The sequence below is a fragment of the Pinus tabuliformis genome, chromosome 3_1 (genome assembly GCF_031772625.1).
Source record: "Pinus tabuliformis cultivar Carrire ecotype Pingquan chromosome 3_1, CPIR1, whole genome shotgun sequence".
Classification (NCBI taxonomy): Eukaryota; Viridiplantae; Streptophyta; class Pinopsida; order Pinales; family Pinaceae; genus Pinus; species Pinus tabuliformis.
Window position 1 is genome coordinate 625,804,474 of NC_142301.1, and position 12,985 is coordinate 625,817,458.

A 12,985-nucleotide genomic window follows, 5' to 3' on the forward strand; every position below is an offset into this window, starting at 1 on the left:
GGGAAAAGGCACCTTTGGAGATTTTCCATTCAGATTTGTGTGGACCAATTCGGACACAATCAATTGGTGGAAACCATTAGTTTTTGACCTTCATAGATTATTATACAAGGAATACATGGGTTTACTTCCTAAAACATAAAAGTGAAGTGTTTAAGTGCTTCCGTCAATACAAAGTTCGTGTTGAAAAGAAATGTGGACACTACATCAAAGTCTTGAGGACTGACAGAGGTGGTGAATACATCTCAAATGAATTCCTTTAATTTTGCAGGGAACATAGATTTCACAAGCAATGTACAACAAGGTATACACCTCAGCAAAATGGTGGCGTGGAAAGGAAGAAGAGGACCATATGGAAATGGAAAGGAATATCTTGAAGGCAAAGCATTTGCAAATGATTATTGGGCTGAAGTTGTCACTTGTGAAACATATATCATGAATATGCGTCCAAACAAAAGTGTCAGGAATGTAGTTCATAAAGAGGTATGGAGTGGAAGGAAGCATGGTGTCACTCACATGAGAGTGTTTGGATCTATGGCGTATGCACATGTCCCAGATGAGTTGAGGAAGAATTTGGACAACAAGGGGGAGAAATTCATATTTGTTGGATATAGTGATGAATCCAAGGCATACAAGCTCTACAAATCATCAACCAAGAAGGTCATAATCAATAGAGATGTGCAGCTCATTGAAAAGGAAGCATGCAACGGAATTTTAGAGAAGACAACCACATGAGGACAAAGAGGAATTGACAACAATAAGAAATTCCTCAACATTGACTCCCTCTACTCCTATTCAAGTGCAACAAAGCAGGCAACAAGTAACGCCATCAACAAATAATAGGATATTGTCACGCAGTCAAGCAAGTTCTTATCCAAGCATGCCGCAAAGCACAACACCAAGTGACATGTCGAACCCATCTTCAGTAAGCACAAGAAGACCAAATTTCAGAAATTTAAATGAAATTTATGAGCAAGATGAAGTTGATAGTAGTGCTTCCCACGGGGCTTTGGATTAACGGTGAATGGGTGCGCTGTTAAGGCACTCCTTGCAATAGGTCACCGGTTCAAATCCCCCGTGGGTACTTAGGTTAGTCTTAACTAGAAAAAAAAAGGTTGATAGTAGTGCTGGTCTAAATCCCTTATTTGCATTATTTTGTCATGTAGATGACCCGATACATTTTGAAGATGTAGTTAAAGAAGAAAAATGGGTTGCGACAATGGAGAAAGAAATAGGAGCAATAGAAAAGAACGACACATGGTAGTTAGTGAACCTTCCTCAAGGAAAAGAAGTCATTGGAGTGAAGTGGGTTTATAAAACAAGAGCAATGTCGACAGGAAGATTGAAAAGTATAAAGCAAGGCTAGTTGTCAAAGGATAAAAGCAGCAGCATGGAAAACATTATGCGGAGACATTTCTCCCAATCGCAAGGATGGAGATAGTGCATACTATGATGGCGATTGTTGCGCAACATAAATGGAAAGTGTATCAAATGGACGTAAAATCAACGTTCTTGAATGGAATGATGAAAGAAGAAGTGTATGTTGCGCAACCACCTGGTTATGATGTAAAAGGCCAAGAAGAAAAAGTGTATTAGTTGAGGAAATCTCTTTATGGGTTAAAGAAAGCACCACGTGCATGGTATAGCAGAATAGACGCTTATGATGAGCCCCAATTTTGGTAACAATTTGGGCTCATTTGGCCTACTTACCTCGCTCAACCTTTCATTTTTTATCACTTATGCATCTTTTCTTAGTATATTCGTGTTATTTCTAGGAAGAAGCGCAGGCATTATGTCTATGTGGCTAATACATGATGATTTCAGGTTTTTTTGGCATTAAAGGGAGCAAAGACCACGCAGATGGAGACAAGGAGACAGCCAAGGTGGCATTGCGAGTTTATAGGGAGGTTGTCCACAACTTTAAATGACCTCCCTCGTGATCTCCACCCCAACTCCGAGCTCCAACAGCTATCACCACCGAGCTAGAAGGCAGCCAACGGATTCTACAGGAACAACAATTTACTTTCAGTTGGACAACCAAGCTCCACTAATTGAGGAGGCCAGCTTGGCCCTCATCATGTATAAATATTAAGGTTGTTGCCTTCGATGAGACTCTTGAACTTTTGATATAGATTTTGGATTACGAGCTGTAGCTCTGTTTTTGCTCTTTGTAAGCCAATTTTGGCATGTTGTTAGACTCATGATCATGATATTTTAATAAAGGCAGTCAAGTTTGGATTCGATTCTGAGTTCTTAGGGGAGCTATAGCTCTCAGGTTAAGGGCCCAACCTGAGAGCAATAGACCTCCTTTCCTTTGTATTGTTACTTGTTTTTTTATCATTGCATTTAATTCCTTTACTTGCACTTGAAAAATACAGTTTGCTGAGTTGACTATTTCGGTTTGGTTACATAGGTTAGGTTCATGAATGCAGTTGTTTCATTAGTTCAGAATTAGCATAGGGAGATTGAAGTTAAGTTGAGCTCAAAAAGGTTGAATGCATGCTCACTTTCACCTCTGTTTGGGGACCGGAAGTGTAGACTGTGCCAACTGCCAAAAAAAACATTGTTTGAACATATGCATGCAAGTATTGATGTAATGTTTTCGATCGAAGAATTGTCCATGCGATTTTATCTTGAGTAATGACTCTTTGGTTCAGCATCATGAATGAATTCCTTTCAACTTACGTTGTTGTTCTTTGATTCCTAATAAAATAGTTAGAATAGGTTGGTGAACTTTCGTTTACATGCAAGATAAAGGTGATTTGTTTCATTTACATTGTGCAGCACCACTTCATCGTGTTCTTATCTTTCTGAACCGTGCCTAAGCCACCTACTCATCCTCTGTTCAGCTCATTTTCCTTCCAAGCCTTCTATTATCCACGTTGCTCAATCTTTTTGACCTTTCATTGCCTCTACCCTTCTATCGACCAACCAGCTCTATCCACTCTCTCTCCACCTCATCTCTCTGTCAATAGGCCATCTCAAGCTCCTCTTTCATCTTGACCATCCATCCATATAGTTCCTTCACTCCTCCATTACCCAAAACTCCGGCTGTAAGACATCCTGTAGAAGTTAGCAGACTTCCTCTAGAAATCCCGAGTTTCCTGTAGGATCCCCTGCAGACATCCTGTAGAAGCCTGCAACCACGGTTGCCAAGCACCTGAACATTGTGGACTTCTGTGGAATGATGTGATGGATCCCCTGGAACCTCTCAGAGCCCTCCTGACCTTTCCCAAGCCTTCCTCCCTTTGAACTACCCTGCACAGTCAAGACCTAGTAAGAAGCACAATCACAATAACTCCACCCACTTGAGCAAAAATACAAAAATGTGTTCTCTTCAATGAAATTAGTTTAAATTCATGCATATCATCTCACTAGAAGTAATGGCATCATTTCTAGAAGTTTGCATTCCCACCATTGCATCATAAAGATTAAGCTAGTCAGATTAGGGTTTACTAGGGTTTCCATGTTTGGTTGGCTTTCAGTTCATTCTTGCAAAGTAGGTTAATTTCCTTTGAGATAGCCATCGTCCATCATTTAGAAAGCTTCTTCTGAGAACATATAGAAGTTTGCTTGAGCCCTAGCGGACTTGTGCCAGCTGACCAAGTGACAGTTGCGACAAGAGCTAGTACTTGTGCATACAACACCGTCGCTTCCAAGTTTGTTACGAACTACCGGGTTGATAAAATTAGAGATAGGAAGCTCCAGGAGTTGTAGCATTATTGCTACAATACTGGATCCCACCATCTTTTTGGCGTCGTTGCCGGCGAAGCGTCAGAGTATTAGTAATTGTTGCTTTTCTTCTATTTTCTTACTCTCGCCTTCTGCCAAGTAGTTTATTTCATTTCCATTCTGCAAAAGTAGCATAGACATTTCCTTCTTTCATAGATTAGCATTTCAATTCCGCAATTTCAATTTTGCAAGCATAGATTAGCCTTTCAATTCTACAAGCGTAGACTAGCATTTCCATTCCTGCAATTTCATTTTAGCAAAATAGATTAGTCCTTTCCTGCTTTCATTTCAATTCTGCATTTTTTTCAGCAAGATAGTTAGTTGTAGATCAATCTGTTTCAGTTTTGCATGTACCAAAGAAAAAAACAAAAGTAATCAAAAAGTCTTTCCATTCCATGCCTCGTAGGAACCGAGATAAAACAGGCAAATTCCTACCCAACACCCCCACCACATCACTGAGTCACCCTTCTCTCTTCTTAGGTGACAGTGATCCAGAAGAACCTATAGGTGAACCTCCTGAGATATACGAAGATCCTATAGCAGAAGAAGAATTAGAGACCATCCCATCTGAAGCTATGGCTGACAATAGAAGAGAAGATGAGAGAATAGAAGGTGCCTTCCCCATCCGAGAGACCAATGGAGACATGAAAATGAAAAACATTAGTCCCTCCGCTCTACCTCACTTCCATGGACTGACTACTGAAGATCCTGATACCTTCCTGTTTGAGTTTGCTGTCCTTTGTAGAACTTATGACTATACTGAAGATGAGCAGAAGCTGAAACTCTTCCCTTCCACTCTTAAGGATGCAGCATTACGCTGCTTCATGGGTTTACCTGGGAATAGTATCAACACTTGGGCTTAGATGCAGCAAGCTTTCAATACCAAGTACCGGGACTACTGTAGGTCCAAGGAAACCAAGGGAGAAATCTTTCGGATGACCATGGGAAATGATGAGTCCTTAGAGGATTATGAGGAGAGGTTCCAACTTAGCTATAAGCGGGCCAGGTGCACACTTGACCCTGAATCCCTCAAGTTGGTCCTGCTCCGAGGAGTCCCTGAAGACCTTTTAGATACCCTTCACATGTTAGCTGGGGGAGATATTTACCAGCTGCCTTATGAGGACATCAAGACTGTGTTCAGAAACCACTCTAGGGCAGCCCAGAAACGAGGTAGAGGCAACCCTCTCTCAGCTGGTATTCCTTTCTCCAAGCATGAGTTTGCAAATCAATTAGAATATCTTAAGAGTGAGGTGAGACAGACCATCACCATGCAACTAGACACATTCAGGATCCAGGAGAAGAAGGAAGAAGCTGAGAGGGCCTTGGCTATCTTCTGCCCTAGATGTACAAGGAGACACCCTAAGAACGAATGCCCATTGCATTCGGTTGAATTGTACTTCGTTTGTGAGGAGGACCATCCCACAAATCAATGTCCAACCTTACTTGGGTTTAAAGCTATTTACCAAGGGACAGAAGCTCACACTGAACCTCTCTATTACCTCAACCAAAGGCGGCCACAAGGACCTAGACCTTACCAGCAGGGGATGCAAGGGGCACCCCAAGCTTATTACAGCCCCAACCAATCGACTCCTATGCCTTCCTGGGGTCCCCCTGCTCATCCTTCCTGGTCTATGCCTCTTCCATGGTCTTATCCACCTCAGTACCCTACTCAACCTACTTCTCATTCATATCATTCACATGCCCAGCCACAGCCTCAGTGGAATGCACCTCATTCGGGGTGGAGGCCCCAGTACAACACTCCTCCTGCCATTTTCCCTCCACCACAAGTTCAACCTCAGCCATTACCTCCTGCTCCTCCAAGGCAACCTCAAATGCCTGCTCAACCGAACCCAAACCCCAACAATAGACAGGCCCAACAGGTATACACTGGGGAAACATCATGTCCTACCTATGCTGTGGAGATCCAGGAGATCAATCTTCGATCTGGAAAGACTCTTCCAGATCACCAACCTCCTCCCCCAGAGGACGAGGAGGATAAACAGGAAAGTGAACCAAAGGCTATTCCACCCTTTCCTGAGAGACTAACAGCCACCACACAACCCAACCCAGAGGAGGATGAGCTTCTGGGAGAGCTCAAGCAGTTGTGTGTGAAAATACCACTTCTCCAAGCCATCAAGGATGTGCCAATATACAACAAACTGGTTAAGGAAAAGTGTTTTAAACACCCAGGTAGGCGAAAGAGAGATGCTTCAACCATCAATGTCTTAGGGCAACTGTCTGACCTTATGTTAGGACAAGTCATCTGCCCAAAGTACCTAGATCCTGGGAGTCCTGTAGTAGATGTCCACATCAATGGCACCATCATACCTCACACCTTGATTGATCTGGGGTCTGCCATTAATGTGATGACCAGGGATACCATGCTCAAACTCAATCTTCAGGGTTCCTTGAGGAAGACCTCGAAAGTACTGCAACTAGCAGATCGCTCCACTGTGACTCCCGAAGGGATTGTGGAGGATGTCTTGGTCTCTGTCGACTCTTGGGAATACCCTGCAGATTTCTTGGTTCTGCAACCCAAGGCAAAGCTTACTGGATATCCTCTCATTTTGGGAAGGCCTTGGTTAGCCACTGCAGATGCTTACATCAGTTGCCGTGCAGTAAACATGACCATCAAAAACGGTCCTATGTCCAAGCAGCTAGTCCTATACCCTCCTGCTCAACCCTCCTTAGAGCATGACTTACCACTGTGGTTGGAGGAAGGAGAAGAGGATGAGGTGTACTCAGCACCTTTGTGCACCCTAGATACCACTAGAAGAGACCCCCCAACCGAGGATGACTTGATTGAGACTTTGATCCAGAATCCACCTTCTAGTGCACTATCCTTAGAGAAATTGGTGGAGTATGCCCAAGCCAGCACCTTAGTGGACCTTTATGCCACCAACCCTGTCACTCCGAGAGTTAAGAATGTGGAGTTCGGCCCTGAAAGAACGTTAAGGATCAGCTCCTCCCTATCTCCTTCCCAGGAAAAGGAGCTGTGTAGCCTGTTGGCCAGTCACCTAGATGCTTTTGCTTGGAGCTATAATGAGATGAAAGGAGTCCATCCCTCGGTCTATACCCATCATATATACATCAAAGAGGGTTGTAAACCGGTTAGGCAACCTCAGAGGAGAATGAATCCAGCCCTTAAGGACATTGTCAAGGAAGAATTGCAAAAACTGTTGGATGCCGGATTCATTTACCCCATCTCAGATAGTGAATGGGTGTCCCCTCTGGTGTTGGTTCCCAAGAAAAATGGGAAGTGGAGAATCTGTGTGGACTACCGAGAACTGAACAAAGCTACCAAGAAAGACCATTTCCCTCTACCTTTCATAGATCAAGTGTTGGATGGACTGGCAGGAAAGAAGTTCTTCTCTTTCCTGGATGGGTTTAGCGGGTACAACCAAATCCAAATCAGCCCGGAAGACCAAGATAAGACCACCTTCACTTGTCCTTGGGGTACCTTTGCCTACCGAGTTCTTCCCTTTGGGCTATGCAATGCTCCTGCTACCTTCCAGAGAGCTGTCCTGAGCATCTTCTCGGAACTGGTCCATGATGCGGTGGAAATCTATATGGATGACTTCACTCCTTATGGGTCCAACTTCCAGGAAGCATTGTCCAATCTAGGAAAGGTCCTAACCAAATGCATTAAGATGAACTTGTCCCTTAGTCCTGAAAAATTTGAATTCCTGATGACTGAAGGGACAGTGCTAGGCCATACCATTTCTTGCCAAGGGTTACAAGTGGATCCTAACAAAATTGCTCTCATCAAGAAGGTTCCACCTCCCCAAAAGGTAAGGGATGTCCGGAGTTTCTTAGGATTAGCAGGGTATTACCAGATATTCATTAAAGACTTCAGCAAGCTAGCCTCGCCATTGTTTGGCATGTTGGCAAAGATGTGTAGTTTAAATGGGCTGACGATTGTCAGAGGGCTTTGAATGAATTAAAAGACAAGTTGGTGTCAGCCCCAATCCTGAGAGGCCCAAACTGGGCCCTACCTTTCCACATCCACACTGATGCCTCGAACAAAGCCATAGGGGCAGCTTTAGGACAAGTTGAACAGAAACTTCCATATGCCATTTACTTTGTTAGCAAAAACTTGTCCAAAGCCGAGCTGAATTACACTGTAACCGAGAAAGAATTCTTGGCTGTGGTCCATGCATTGAACAAGTTTCGACATTATATTACTGGCTATCAAACCTTTGTACATACAGATCATGCTGCAATTAGATATTTAATGAATAAACCAGATGTGAATGCTCGTATTATTAGATGGTTACTTTTATTGCAGCAGTTTGATTTGACCATTGTTGACAAACCAGGTAAAGAAAATGTTGTTGCTGACTTTTTATCTAGATTGGATTTGTCTGCAGATGAGGATGGAACAGTGGATGACCAGATGCCCGATGAACATCTGTTTGTTATCTCAGTACTCTCTCCATGGTTTGCTGATATAGCAAACTACCTTGTTTCCGCACAGTTCCCTCCGCACCTATCTTCAAGAGAGAAGAGCAGAATCATCAGAAAAAGTGCCTCGTTTACTTGGATCGGGGGCAATCTGTTCAAGCTTGGCCCTGATCAGATCTTAAGGCGTTGTGTAAGGGAGGAGGAAGTCTTTGATATCCTCCTCACCTGTCATGATGGGCCTTGTGGAGGACATTTTGCAGCAAAGAGGACTGCCTTCAAAATCCTGCAGGCAGGCTACTATTGGCCCACACTTCATCAAGATGTCAGAAGATATATCAGCCAATGTGACCGATGCCAAAGAATGGGGAAACCGACTCCAAGGGATGAGATGCCTCTCCAACCTCAAGTGACTCTTGAGCCATTTGAGAAGTGGGGTATGGATTTTGTGGGTCCAATCAACCCTCCTTCGAGGCAAAGGTCTTACATCATTGTGTGCACTGACTACTTGACAAAGTGGGCAGAACTAAAGCAATCAAGGCAGCAACAGAAGAGAAGGTGGCCGAGTTCTTAAGAGAAAACATCTTCTACAAATTTGGCTACCCAAGAGAGCTGGTCATCGATCAAGGGAGCCAGTTCACATCCAACTTGATTGAAGACCTGCTAGCTCATCACAAGATCAAGCATAGGACTTCCACCCCCTATCATCCACAGGCAAATCGGCAAGTGGAAGTCACCAACAGAGCATTGGAAGGGATTTTGACTAAGGTGGTGAGCAGCAGTAGGAAAGATTGGACAGATCGCCTGGTTGAGGCCACATGGGCTTACAACACCACCTGGAAGACCACCACCGGCTTCACACCTTATGAGCTGGTCTATGGGAAGAAAGCTTTGCTGTCCATTGAGTTCGAGTACAACACTTTGAGGATGGCAGCTCAGCTAGATCTAGATCTCAGCCATGCACAACAAGAAAGGTTATTGCAGCTGAATGGACTGGACGAGCACCGGATGCAGGCCCTCCTTCACTCAGAAGTGGTTCAACTTCAGAGAAAGGTGTGGCATGACCAACATCTCCATGACAAGCAATTCCAGCCAGGAGATTGGGCCCTGTTGTATGACTCCAGATACAAAGATTTCAAGGGGAAGCTGAGAACCAGATGGCTAGGACCATATGTAGTGGAAAAATGCCATGACAATGGATCTGTTCTTATTCGAACCATTGATGAGGAAGCCATCCCCATGCTTGTCAATGGGCATCGATTGAAGATCTACAGGAAACCTCTCTCAAGACAAGAGTTCATCAAAACTATGGAGAAATATGTATTGGTCATAGAGAAGGGTTCTGCCTCTGCTTTGGGCATACCCTGAAAGATTTAAAAATAATAATAATAATAATAATAAATAATAAATAATAAAGATCCTTGGGTGAAAACCTTTCTGAGGCTCCCAAGGCAGGTGGTAGGGGTGAAAACCTCATTGAGGCGCCCCTATTGTCTTTCAAAAAAAAAAAAGAGAGAGAGATTTGAAAAGATCCTTGAGTGAAAGAGGCGCTTAAGGCAGATGGCAAAAAACCTCATTGAGGCGCCCCTGTTATCTTTCAAAAAAAAAAAAAAACAATAAGCAAAAAGATAGGGACAACAAGTTTATAATGTGAAAATGCATGCAGGTTGCAGGTGTTCTATGAAGAAGAGGAGGTCTTAATGCAAAGCCAAAGATCCTTATCATGCTGCCAGGGGACCTCACCAGCACCTCCTCCAAGAATACTCAGTTCCTCCAAGGTATGTGCACAATTTCATCATGGCAGACTTTCTACAGGAAGATGCAGACTTTCTACAGGAAGGTGCAGACTTTCTACAGGAAACGCAACCCTTCTACAGGAAGTTCTGTATTCCTACAGGAAACTTCCTGTAGAAGTTCGGGACGGGCCAGAATTCATTTTATGAGGAGATCTAACGACCAAGGGTCGGTTTGGACGCATGCAAGCTACTGTTGGCACCCTTATACATTGTTGTCACCTCTTTCTACCATCCCCGTCGACATGCAATGACGTTACCTGCACCATCAAAGCAGATCATTGAGTTATCAAGAGAAAGCAATTGTTGAGATGAAAAAACACTGAGATGTCATACCATATCCATCCCAGCCATCCATGAGCTCTGTGAGCGTAATCGTGGGGCCATTGCCTTCGTCGTGCAGCATGCACCCGAGGAGGAAGAAACTGTTACAGGACATCCTGTAGGAGTCCCGTAACAGTTAAGCCCGCTAGAGTGCACGCCATATACAAGGAAAACGCGGGCGCATGCAGCTGAAGCATCCAATCCATCATCAGCAGCCTATGAATGTGAACCTCCGGGCCTGTGCAAATCAAGCAGCAGTAACCAAATCCACTCATCGTCGTCCAAGAGCCTGAACAATCGTGTTGCGGCCGCACAGGTAAGTGTCTCGACCCTTTCTTCCGACGAATTGCATGAATTTTACTTTGAAAATGTTTGCAAAGTGTGAAATGGATGGGTTGAGCGGTGGTATGGTCAATCGATTGGCCACGTCGACCAGTCAGCTGGTCGAGCTGGATGTGTGAATGGTGGCCGTGGAAAAAACGGGCAGTGGACACGTGAGAACCGTCCACTCGGGGAGAAACGAGTTCTAACGAGAATGGCGGCGGCGGATCTGCGGGAATGATGCGGCAGTAAGTAAACATGCAGAAGAATGATGGTGTGACGTCGACCAACGGTCCGGCAGGGACAGCTCACCCCCGCGCCACGGATTCCGCCGATTCAAATCTAATCGGCTAGATTATCAACCTCATGCATTTATCATTCACCGTTGGCGACTCGAGTAATCATCCGGATCCCTCTGCAGCCCGATACTCCGAGTCTTTGGCCATCAGAACGCCTGTGAAGCTACAGCAAGAGTGCAGACCCACTGCAGTATTCCCCGGAAATCGCGCGCTGCTCCTACAGGAAAGCTGTTTCTACAGGAAGTCGGGTTCCTCACGTCAAAAGGTGGCGGATTAAAAGGTAAGCCTGAACTCTCCATGCAATTGGTTTTTGAAGGTGGCAGAATCGTCGTCTACAGTCTGGTCGAAGAAAAATTGTTGCAATTGTTGTCTGCCATGCATGAACTGTCGTCCTACAGGATGTCAGTGTAATTAGCTGTGTTAAAGGTTTGCAGGGGGTAAGATTTGTGAATTATGTGCATGACAGAGGCATAATCCTACGCTTTGTTCCAGTGGACCGAATTTCTTTCCCAGTTGCCACCTCCAGCTAACACAGCAGTTTTTCACCATGCCGGGTGGGTTCATCAGAAGGGAGCCCACTGATTCAACAAAGTTAAGAGAAAATCCTGAGGTGGTGGAGCTCTTCACACGAGCACAATGGATAGCCTTCTGTGACAAATTGCAGGGCTATGATGACGAAGTGGCAGAAGAATTTTTGAAAGCCCTGAGGCCGAAATCTAAAACGTTGGCCACCGTTACCTTCAGGGGTCTGATCCTCAAACTCACCCCACAATTCATCAGCCGGGTTACGGAGCTCCCAATGGGATTACCATGGGACAAAGAAGAAAGGAAACTAAGCCAACAAGCTAAGAAAGAATTCTTTCCACCAGAGGAGGAATTCTCAGAAGACAAAAATGGGGTTCGTAGAACCAGCTTACTGCCACCATGGAATGAAGTGAGCCTGCAAATTATGAAGTACATCACCTGCGAAGGCCGTTTTAGCATTGTATACGGGTACCACTTTCAGTTACTCAATGAATTATGGCACCAGATGGAGCTACCTGTAGAAAACAAACTCAGTCTCCCTTACTTCCTACTACAGTCTCTAATTGAGTGTGCAACCAAGCTGAAAGAAGGCATACCAGACCAGGTAGCCCACCATGGATTGATCAAACTCCTCGTGGAGGATGCGCTCCACACATACAAGGTTCCTCTCTCATGGGAAGCCTTCAGGAATTTGACAAAGGACGGGGACATAAAGATGCTAACCGAAGAGCTCGGTTCTTCTAGCAGTGAGGAGAAAGAGTCAGTGGCCGCAGTAAAGAAAGAAAAAGGCCAAAAGACCCCGACCACAGAGCAGAAGAAAACGCAAGAAAAGAAACAAAAGGAAAAGGATGACAAGGAGAAAGATGACACACCCATCTTGACAGCAAGAGAGCAAAGGTTGCAAGGCAGAGTGGACAAGGCTGAGAAGGTCCACATCAACAAGAGTGCCTCTACAGCGATCGCAACCAAGTCAAAAAGTAAAACTCATGCAGCAAAGCAACCCAAGGCGGCGACACCTGTTTCTACAGGAAAGCCGAAACCGGCTTCTACAGGAAGCCCGAAAATTATTGAAAAAGGGTCTTCTACAGGAAGCCCGAAAATTACTAAAACAGGGTCTTCTACAGGAAGCCCGAAATTGACTAAAATAGGGTCTTCTACAGGAAGCCCAGAAAAAGTGAAACCCAAGGAGAAGAAAGCTGATATTCGTGAAAGGGAGGTAGCAGCTGTGCTGGCCGGTCTCAGCACACCTCCTAAGCCAAAGGAGAAGAGAAAGAGGGAGACCCCTCTATATTTTAAAGCTCGAAGAAGTGTGAGAATAAAGACAGGCAAGCCACAGCCTCCATCCAGTAGCCCGATCATCATTGAAGATGCCCCTACTTCACCCAAGGAAACGCCCCCCTCAAGGATATCAGTCACCTACGAGAGGGGAAGCCCGAAGAAAACTACGTGGCAAGAAAGATTAGACCAATTGACTGAAAAGGCTCGGCTACAGGATGCTGAAAATGCTCTACAGGAAACCTTAGCCAGGCTTAAAGAAACTGAGGAAATGGAAGGAGAAGCACCCTTATCACCACCAAGGGAGGGTGAAGTAGA